General features: G+C 50.6%; 1 non-coding gene across 1 annotated transcript; it reads right to left on the reverse strand.

Annotated features, from left to right (window-relative positions):
* Positions 1–2,058: 2,058 nt before the first annotated feature.
* On the reverse strand, positions 2,059–2,213 carry LOC126196633 (5.8S ribosomal RNA). Its single transcript, XR_007539108.1, has one exon. It is a non-coding gene; the product is annotated as a 5.8S ribosomal RNA (ribosomal RNA).
* Positions 2,214–10,988: the final 8,775 nt, after the last annotated feature.

The raw sequence follows: 10,988 nt of genomic DNA on the forward strand, positions 1-10,988 counted from the left end.
ACACGAAACCCTTCTCCGCGTCAGCCCTCCAGGGCCTCGCTGGAGTATTTGCTACTACCACCAAGATCTGCACCGACGGCGAATCCAGGCAGGCTCACGCCCAGACCCTTCTGCGCCCACCGCCGCGACCCTCCTACTCGTCAGGGCTTCGCGGCCGGCCGCAAGGACCGGCCGTGACTGCCAGACTGACGGCCGAGTATAGGCACGACGCTTCAGCGCCATCCATTTTCAGGGCTAGTTACTTCGGCAGGTGAGTTGTTACACACTCCTTAGCAGATTCCGACTTCCATGGCCACCGTCCTGCTGTCTTAAGCAACCAACGCCTTTCATGGTTTCCCATGAGCGTCGATTCGGGCGCCTTAACTCGGCGTTTGGTTCATCCCACAGCGCAAGTTCTGCTTACCAAAAGTGGCCAACTTGGCACTCCGATCCGAGTCGTTTGCTCGCGGCTTCAGCATATCAAGCAAGCCGGAGATCTCACCCATTTAAAGTTGGAGAATAGGATGAGGTCGTTTCCGCCCCAAGGCCTCTAATCATTCGCTTTACCGGATGACACTCGTACGAGCACCAGCTATCCTTAGGGAAACTTCGGAGGGAACCAGCTACTAGATGGTTCGATTAGTCTTTCGCCCCTGTACTCAGCTCCGACGATCGATTTGCACGTCAGAATCGCTACGGACCTCCATCAGGGTTTCCCCTGACTTCGTCCTGGCCAGGCATAGTTCACCATCTTTCGGGTCCCAACGTGTACGCTCTAGGTGCGCCTCACCTCGCAATGAGGACGAGACGCCCCGGGAGTGCGGAGGCCGCCGCCCCGTGAAGGTCGTGGATGCCCCATTCTCCCTCGGCCCGCGCAAGGCGAGACCTTCACTTTCATTACGCCTTTAGGTTTCGTACAGCCCAATGACTCGCGCACATGTTAGACTCCTTGGTCCGTGTTTCAAGACGGGTCGTGAAATTGTCCAAAAGTGAAGCGCCGCTGACGGGAGCGATTATTCCGCCCGAGAGCATCCCGAGCCAACAGCGGCGCGGGTCCGGGGCCGGGCCAGGTAGGTCCGTCATCCGGGAAGAACCGCGCGCGCTTGCCGGGAGCCCGAGCGCCCAAAGGGGCGAATCGTCTCCTCCAGATATACCGCCGAGCAGCCAGCCAGGATACCGGGGCTCTGCACAACAGACGCGAACCGAGGCCCGCGGAAGGACAGGCTGCACACCCGGGCTGTAGGCCGGCACCCAGCGGGTCGCGACGTCCTACTAGGGGAGAAGTGCGGCCCACCGCACACCGGAACGGCCCCACACCGAGGCGAGTGGAAAGGCAAGCGGACACGCCCCCGCCGCGCATTGCTCCGCGCGGGCGGCCGGCCCCATCTGCCGAGGGCGGAGGCCAGTGGCCGGATGGGCGTGAATCTCACCAGTTCGACCTTTCGGACTACTCACGTTTACCCCAGAACCGATTCACGTACTTTTGAACTCTCTCATCAAAGTTCTTTACAACTTTCCCTCACGGTACTTGTTCGCTATCGGTCTCGTGGTCATATTTAGTCTCAGATGGGGTTTACCACCCACTTGGAGCTGCACTCTCAAGCAACCCGACTCGAAGGAGAGGTCCCGCCGACGCTCGCACCGGCCGATACGGGCCTGGCACACTCTACGGGCCGTGGCCTCATTCAAGTTGGACTTGGGCTCGGCGCGAGGCGTCAGGGTAGTGGACCCTCCCAAACACCACATGTCACGACAGGCGGCAGCCTGCGGGGTTCGGTGCTGGGCTCTTCCCTGTTCGCTCGCCGCTACTGGGGGAATCCTTGTTAGTTTCTTTTCCTCCGCTTAGTAATATGCTTAAATTCAGCGGGTAGTCTCGCCTGCTCTGAGGTCGTTGTACGAGGTGTCGCACGCCACACCGCCAGCCGGCTGTGCACGCTACCGAGACAGTACCGGTATGCGAACCGCCAGGCGACGGGCGCGCATCGATCGTTTCAGGGGACATGGCCGGCCCCACAGGCCGGCACGACACTCCCACGTCTCCGAAGCGGGACAAACGCCGCGCGCTTCAGTTTACGTAGCCGACCCTCAGCCAGACGTGGCCCGGGAACGGAATCCATGGACCGCAATGTACGTTCGAAACGTCGATGTTCATGTGTCCTGCAGTTCACATGTCGACGCGCAATTTGCTGCGTTCTTCATCGACCCACGAGCCGAGTGATCCACCGTCCTGGGTGATATTTTTACAGTTTCCACTGTCTCTTTCAAAACAGTTGCATAGGCGGGACTGGGGCGTTCGACGGCCCCTGTTCCAGTGTTTTGTGTCCAACGGCCTCACGGCCGATGGGCGTCGTACGGCTCCACACCGGAGCGGACAGGCACTCGGGCGAACGTCAGTCAAAACCAGCGCGAGGCGCCAGGTGCCGCAGGCCAGCCGCTCCAGAGCTTCAGCGCTCGTACCACACAACATTTTCCGTTAGTTTTGAGAAGCACGCGTGGTCCCGCACGCGGCGCACGGCTACTGCGAGCCGTACAGGTAGAGTGTTGCACGACACGACACGCACATCGAAAGACATGCAGTCTAGTCGGTAATGATCCTTCCGCAGGTTCACCTACGGAAACCTTGTTACGACTTTTACTTCCTCTAAATGATCAAGTTTGGCCATCTTCCCAGTAGCATCGGCAACGACAGAGTCGATGCCGCGTACCAGTCCGAAGACCTCACTAAATCATTCAATCGGTAGTAGCGACGGGCGGTGTGTACAAAGGACAGGGACGTAATCAACGCGAGCTTATGACTCGCGCTTACTGGGAATTCCTCGTTCATGGGGAACAATTGCAAGCCCCAATCCCTAGCACGAAGGAGGTTCAGCGGGTTACCCCGACCTTTCGGCCTAGGAAGACACGCTGATTCCTTCAGTGTAGCGCGCGTGCGGCCCAGAACATCTAAGGGCATCACAGACCTGTTATTGCTCAATCTCGTGCGGCTAGAAGCCGCCTGTCCCTCTAAGAAGAAAAGTAATCGCTGACAGCACGAAGGATGTCACGCGACTAGTTAGCAGGCTAGAGTCGCGTTCGTTATCGGAATTAACCAGACAAATCGCTCCACCAACTAAGAACGGCCAAGCACCACCACCCACCGAATCAAGAAAGAGCTATCAATCTGTCAATCCTTCCGGTGTCCGGGCCTGGTGAGGTTTCCCGTGTTGAGTCAAATTAAGCCGCAGGCTCCACTCCTGGTGGTGCCCTTACGTCAATTCCTTTAAGCTTCAGCTTTGCAACCATACTTCCCCCGGAACCCAAAAGCTTTGGTTTCCCGGAGGCTGCCCGCCGAGTCATCGGAGGAACTGCGGCGGATCGTTGGCTGGCATCGTTTATGGTTAGAATTAGGGCGGTATCTGATCGCCTTCGAACCTCTAACTTTCGTTCTTGATTAATGAAAACATACTTTGCAAATGCTTTGTCTTCTGTTCGTCTTGCGACGATCCAAGAATTTCACTTCTAACGTCGCAATACGAATGCCCCCGCCTGTCTCTATTAATCATTACCTCGGGTTCCAAAAACCAACAAAATAGAACCGAGGTCCTATTCCATTATTCCATGCCCCACCGGCAGGACGTCCCACGATACATGCCAGTTAAACACCGATGGGCGGTGAACCAACAGTGTGGGACACAAATCCAACTACGAGCTTTTTAACAGCAACAACTTTAATATACGCTATTGGAGCTGGAATTACCGCGGCTGCTGGCACCAGACTTGCCCTCCAATAGATACTCGTTAAAGGATTTAAAGTGTACTCATTCCGATTACGGGGCCTCGGATGAGTCCCGTATCGTTATTTTTCGTCACTACCTCCCCGTGCCGGGAGTGGGTAATTTGCGCGCCTGCTGCCTTCCTTGGCTGTGGTAGCCGTTTCTCAGGCTCCCTCTCCGGAATCGAACCCTGATTCCCCGTTACCCGTTACAACCATGGTAGGCGCAGAACCTACCATCGACAGTTGATAAGGCAGACATTTGAAAGATGCGTCGCCGGTACGAAGACCGTGCGATCAGCCCAAAGTTATTCAGAGTCACCAAGGAAACGGACCGGACGAGCCGACCGATTGGTTTTGATCTAATAAAAGCGTCCCTTCCATCTCTGGTCGGGACTCTGTTTCTTTCTTTTTTTTTAAAAAAAATTTCTTTATTATCAAAACCATTATAATTATACAAATTTAACCCACTACCTTAGTACATTAGTGGGTCCTAACAGTAATACATTTATATTAAATTTTTGCAGCTTAGTGTAGTTATTAGTGGGTGAGCTACAGTTAACATTAGTAACAATGGGCATTTAATATCTACTTATATTATTTATGCCTAATTCCTATTACTAATTCAATTTAATTTATATTTGTATTCTGCAGCGTCACATATGTGCCAGTGAAGATATAAACCTACTTTTACTTGCCCTGCTCTTCGAGCTAACCCCGAAGAGCATGCCCCTGGCACTGGGCGGGCCTGGATGTTAAAATTCGCTGCAGTCCCTATCTTAATATCCTATAACTAAGTTCTACAAAGTAACCTATCCTACGTCATGTTCGGTGTGTGTGTCGCAATCGGTAGTTGTTCCCCACTCCCCCTAGTCCTGCACGTGGCGGTTCCCAACTTAGAGGTATTCGGCCAGTCCTCGCACAGGCGGTATGGGAATAGGGCACTTGGACTCAATTGGTGGTTATTGTCGCTCATTTTTTACTGTATCTCTCCTAAATAGTCGATTAGAACCTTTCGAGATACCTCGTTTACCAGGGTGTTCAAGGTCTGAAAAGTATCCTCTCGTCTAAGTAGTTGGTGTGTGTCACGGTTGGGTAGTCTGTCTCGTAGTCCGTTGGCGATATCATTGAAGAGGGGACACTCGTAAACTACATGCTCGGGCGTGCCCTCTGGATCGCCACAGTCGCACGCTGGTGTTGCCCTTTTCCCAAATCGACATAGATATGTCGGGTAGGGTCCATGGCCAGTGAGAAAGTGGATCAACCCTCGCGTAGGCTCAAAGTACTTCAGTCCAAGTCGTTCCCTTACATCTGGTAGGAACTGGAAGGTTCTTCGTCCAGTCTCTTCTACCTCCCAGACCTCCTGCCAGAGCTCCTCCCCTCTTTTCCTTATCTCTCTTTTATCCCTCAATCTAATACCCATGATATCGGCAATCTTCTCATAATTTCCCTTCTTGGCCCAATACCAAGCCGCCTGTTCTCTTATTTTTATGTCCAGAGGGCAGAGCCCCATTATGACTAATAGGGCCCCCCCTGGAGATGTTCTGTAGGCACCTACAGATCTTAATATCATGCTTCTCTGGACCCTTCCCACTGCCATGGCGGGCACATCCCTCGTGAGCCTGTGCGCCCAGACTCCCGAGCCGTAGCCCACAACTGAAGTTAAGATACTGTTGTGATAAAGTCTAATTAGGTGTGGAGGAAGGTGAAATATATTGTGGCCTATGGAAATTAGGTTATTCAATATCTGAAGGGCTCTCTGGGTGACAGTTTCAATGTGCTTCCCGAAGCTCCATCTCTCATCAATGATAACTCCCAGGTAACGTGTCTCTCGTCGTCGGAGAACTGGTGATCCATCTATTCTGACAGTCGGGTTCCTAATAAGATTTCCTTTTAGTAGTAAGTAGGTGGATTTACTGGGTGATATCGTCATTTTTGTCGCGTGGCACCACTGCCGAAGTTTGTCCAATGCTGTCTCTATTTTTGGTTCAATGTCTTCGCGGCTACGGCCGCCAACCAACAGGAGGAGGTCATCCGCGTAGGCTATCACCTCTAGCACCTCATCGCTTTGTTGTAATCTATCTAATAAAGGCTCCATATGTATGTCCCAGAAAAGGGGTCCTAAGACGGAACCTTCGGGACATCCTTTGGTAATTATCTTTCCGATTCTTTCGCTAGATGATGATAACCAGACCTCCCGATCGTTGCAATAGCTCCTCAGGCAACCATATAGCGGCCCTGGACACACTTTCTCCCGCAAGCAGGAGAAGAGCGAAGGCCACCAAAGGTCGTCGAAGGCGCCAGTGATATCAACCATGATGCCAACCACGTATTTGTGCGGGATCGAGCCACAGACCTCGGCCGCCAGGGCGATTGCATCAGATGCTGACCGCCCCGGCTTGAACCCGAACTGCCTGTCGCTCACCCTGCACAACACTCGGTGTGCCGTCAATCTGTCAGCCAGCAGTTTCTCCAATATTTTGCCAAATATGTCTAACAAGCAAATCGGCCTGTAAGATTTCACTTCTGCAGGGTCCTTGTCCATTCCTTTCTTTATAATAATTACGTTTGCCGTTTTCCATCTCTTTGGAAATTTTCTCTGTCGGAGACATTCGTTGTAAAGATGTGTTAGTGGCGCAGTTAGCTGAGGCGCCAGAAACTGCACTACCTCCGCCACAATGCCGTCCGGCCCAGGTGCTTTTCCTCTTTTTAATGATCTTATATGGGTTGCCACCTCCTCCTCTGAAAAAGGATAGACAGCCGTCTCATCACCGTATTCCTCTTGATCTTCATTTCTAAGTTGTTTCCGCCCCTCTGTTTCCCCTTCCGCATTGTCGTCAGGCAACAGGGACCGGAGGAGGACCCCCGCAGTTTCGTGCCAGGACTCTGTCATCCTGTCCCCGTACCTGACTGTTGATAACTCCAGAGGAGAGCGGATTTTTTCACTTACCAGCTTGTATGGAAGCCCCCATGGGTCCGTGAATAACTGGTTAAGCACGAAATTTTCCCAGCTTCTCATCCTGACTTAGCGTAGTTCCTTTTCGAAATTCTGCTTTTCCTCCCTGTATAATATCTTCCACCTTTGGCGTTCCTGCCAGACGACACTGCGCTGGTAGTGCCTCCTCAGCCTTCTGACAGATTGATGCAGTTCACCTAGTTCAGCAGTCCATGGTGACGGAGAGGCCGCCATGGCCCTCCTCCTTGTAGGTACGGCTGCCTTCACCGCTCTTGTCACTGCATTCACCAGTTCCTCTGTTCTCTGGTCTACGTCTGTGTCTAGATACATGTCACCTTCCGGTAATGGAGGAATGTCACACTCCCTCGCTAGGCGCTCCCAGTCAGCTCTTCTATAATTTAGTTGCACCTCCCACCCCGTGGCCCAGCGGCACTCTCTTTCTCCCAAGGTAAAAGATATCAAGTTGTGGTCGCTTGTGGTGGCATTCTCTATGACTCTCCAATTTTGAATAATGTTAGCCATATTTGGTGTTACAAGGGTCACATCAATATTTGTGCCCTGTCCTCCCCCTGCAGCGTAGGTGGGAGGATTGCCAGGCCTGTTTGCCACCACAAGTTGTGATGCCATTATGAGTTCCTCAATTTTTTCGCCGTTGGCATCCCTTGTGCCACTGTACCACAGGGGGGATTTTGCGTTAATGTCAGCTGTTACTACAACTTTTCTTCCCTGCAACGCCATGGTGACTCTAGCCAGGTGGCCTATGTAGAGTTCTATGTTGTCCCCGTACTGGAAATACATGTTTATGAGAATTATTGTTCCCATGGGGGTTTGAAGCTCCACGACGTTGCAGTGGCTAGTTGTGAACTGTGTTAGTGTGGTGACTCTGAGGAGTTTATTAGTGATTATGATCGCCGCCTTCGGGTCATCTCCTCTGCTGACTATTTGCCAGCCCGCAGCAGCAAAAGCTATTTTTCCAGCCAGGGAGTATGGCTCCTGTAGACAAAGTACATCTAGTCTCCTCTCTTCCACCTCCCTTCGGAGCTCCTGCATAACGAGTCTGCTGTTATGACTGTTAAGCTGTCCGATAGTTATTTTCGTCATTAAGGGAAGTACGTATGTATTCGGTCATGTGGCCAAGTCTTACTCCAGTCGAAAGCAATTCGTCCATGTGCTACTACTGATTGTTCGTAAATGTCATTAAGGTCAAATTTCTCACCTCGTCTGTCGAAAACTTTCTTGAGCAGATCACGCAAGGCTCCGAAGTCGGTGGGGAGATTCACTGATTTTAGCTGGATTCTGTCAACAGCCTCCATAACCGAGAAGGTTACCTTTCTGCCTTCTTCGTGTCCTACTCGGACCACATGTCGTAAGGCAGTGGTCAGGGTAGCCGGCTGCTCCAATCTGGATAGTTGCATAGTATACTCAAAGTTGGGGTATACCCTAAACGGATCGACCGGTGCGACTCTGGCTATTGGAGAGCTTTGTACAGTGGGGCTCGTGCATGAGCTTGTCACTGTATTTTCTTGAATGGGTAGTTGATTTATATGGTTGATATGATTGTCTTTTGGCGTTACCACAGTCACAGGATGCCCTTGCCATTGTTGATGTATTTCCGGCTTTGTTCCCCGGCTTCCAGAGGAGGGAGTTTCAGCCGTGAGGGGGAGGTTGGTTTGTATGCCAATGTCCATTGTTGGAAAATCAGTCTGTGTTGCTTTGTCTTGTATTTCAGTTCTAGTGGCGCCGGAGAGCGACCTCAGAAACTCCTTGAATCTGTTTGCCCTCACGGCGTCCCTCCTCCTTTTGCTCGGGGACTTTCGTTTTGGCATCCTATTCGGTATGCCTGGCTCAGCCATAGTCTGTTCTGGAGATTAATCTTTGCTCCAGCATTCTGTATGTCGGGCAATTCCTGCCTGTGGCTCCGCAAGACTTCTTTCCTCGATTCTTACATGGTATGCAGACTGCCGCCGCCTTGCAATCTTTGCGGCTATGACCATGTTCCCCACATTTAGTGCATGCCGGCTCCCTGGTGCACAACCTTAAGACATGATCCAAGTCACCACAGTTGTGGCAACGAGGTACCACGACATAGTCTCTTGTGTTAATGGCGTGAAAGCCGATATATATTCTGCCCATTGTTACAATGTTCCGCCACATCTGCGCTGACACCTCGGCGACGTGATGAACATCACGACCCCGTGGCCCAGTCTTAAATTTTAATTTAAAACAGTTCTTGAATTCTTCTTCATTAATTTCCTCAAAATTTTGCTGCCTAATTGTTTCTAGTAATTCTTCATTAGTCATTATTGAGGGAACGTCATATAATATGACTAAAGGATTACGTTTTCTCGGTGGTTCGCATTTGACCACCGAGTTCAGTTTTTGGTTGTTCAGCAGTTTTTCTTTATCATCCTCGGAAGCAACTTCAACTATGACAGAATTTCTACTTAGTTTTACTCTTTTAATTCTTATTTTGTCTTTAACAGGGTCTATGCTTTTTGTGAAAAGTTCTTGGATCTTCTTGACACTTGTGTCTTGCCCAGGTAGTGTCCTGAGGAAAAGTGCCGTGTCAGTTGTTTTTGTAATTTTTGTAATTTTGTCTATAGTGTCTTTGGTCGAGTTTTGTGGGCGCTTGCGCGGCCACAGCTGCCCACGTCTTTGCTGGTTGTCTCCTTAATCTGTCGTTTTCCTTTTCAAGTTCCTCTGCCCTTCCTTCTAGTTTGGCGTGGGCAATAACCCATGCTGCCAGCTCATTCTTAATAATGGCAAGTCCAGCTTGGCTTATCTTGCCGTTTTTAATTTGTTGCTCCATGAGCGACGTGATTCGAGTATATCTTTGCATAACAGTCTTATTTTCCGTCTGTCCCTGCTCGTCCTGGGGAGAGGGATCAGGCGCAATGGAAGCTCGTTGAGGCGCACACGAATCACTCGTATCGTTTGTAGCCATGATTGACGAGTGATCAAAAAAGAGGTGGGAGCCCGTCACTTGCCCCGGACCGGCTCCTCTGGCATGGGGGGGGGGGGGACTTCTGCAGCTCGCCCACCGACCTCGCTCCTAGGTCAAGGGCACTTCCGAGCTGCCAGGTTCAGCGCACCGTCACCAGTGCACTGGTCCTCGTCGGTGTCCCCTTCCCACTTGGGAAGGAGAGGCTAGGAGAGACGCTTCACTTCCCTGAGCGAGGACTGCCGCGGCACACTCGACTGAAAAGCGATACGCCCCAGTGCGAGCTCCCGTGCCTTACGGCGCGCCGGCAACGGGCGGGCCCGCACCGAAACGCGCCGTCAAGCGACTGACCTCGCGCCAGACTCGGGACTCTGTTTTTTTTTTTTTTTAAAAATTCTTTATTGAATCCATTACATGATACATAATAACCCACTACCTGATTACATTAGTGGGTCCAGAAATGATACATAGAAAATGCAGCTATTTATTCTACACTACAGGTTATTTTGTTATTATTATTTACTCTAATCCTACCGCTATGAGGCTCTAACTACTTAATCTACGAGGAAACTACATGATACCTGCAGCGTTACAAGTGTGCCAGTGCTACTATAAACCTACTAGTTGTTGGCCAGGCCCACTGAGCTAATCCCAGTGGACATGCCCCTGGCACTGGGCTGGCCCTTAACTTGGTGTCGCTGCAGTCTATTCTACTCTGTTTTTTTTTTTTAAAAAAATCTTTATTTATCAACAATAATAATTATACATCTCAAACCCACCTCCTTATTAGATTAGTGGGTCTTACTTTCTACTTTTTAATTACAATTAGCAGCTTATTACAGTGAATTTTGTTGTGAGCTACAGCTTTAATCTAATTACAGTGGGCAGCTATATTTGGCTATTTATTTTAACTTCTAAGATTTTTAAAACTATACCTACTTCTACTTCCTGCAGCGTCACAGGTGTGTCAGCTATGTACAAACCTACTTTATAGCCTTGCCCATCGAGCTAACCCCGATGGGCGTGCCCCTGACACTGGGCAGGCCAGGATGTTAATCGCTGAAGGTACCTAATCTAAATTTCTAGTCTAATTCCTACTCTAATTATAAGCTAAGTCATCTCCGGTGTGTTGTCAAATCCAGGTTTTAGTTACCCACTCCCCCTAGTCCTGTACGTGGCGGATTCCTAACTAAAGAGTCGGCCTTTCCTCGTACAGGCGGTATGGGAGTGGGTATGTATTTGTCATAGTCTGTGCTGTTTAGTTTTGTTCCCTCATGAATTCTTTCAACACTTTCTGTGATACCTCATTGACAAGTCTGTTTAATGTCTGAAAAGTGTCTTCTCGTCGTATTAGGCGGTAT

Source organism: Schistocerca nitens, chromosome 7, assembly GCF_023898315.1.
Source record: "Schistocerca nitens isolate TAMUIC-IGC-003100 chromosome 7, iqSchNite1.1, whole genome shotgun sequence".
NCBI classification, from domain to species: Eukaryota; Metazoa; Arthropoda; class Insecta; order Orthoptera; family Acrididae; genus Schistocerca; species Schistocerca nitens.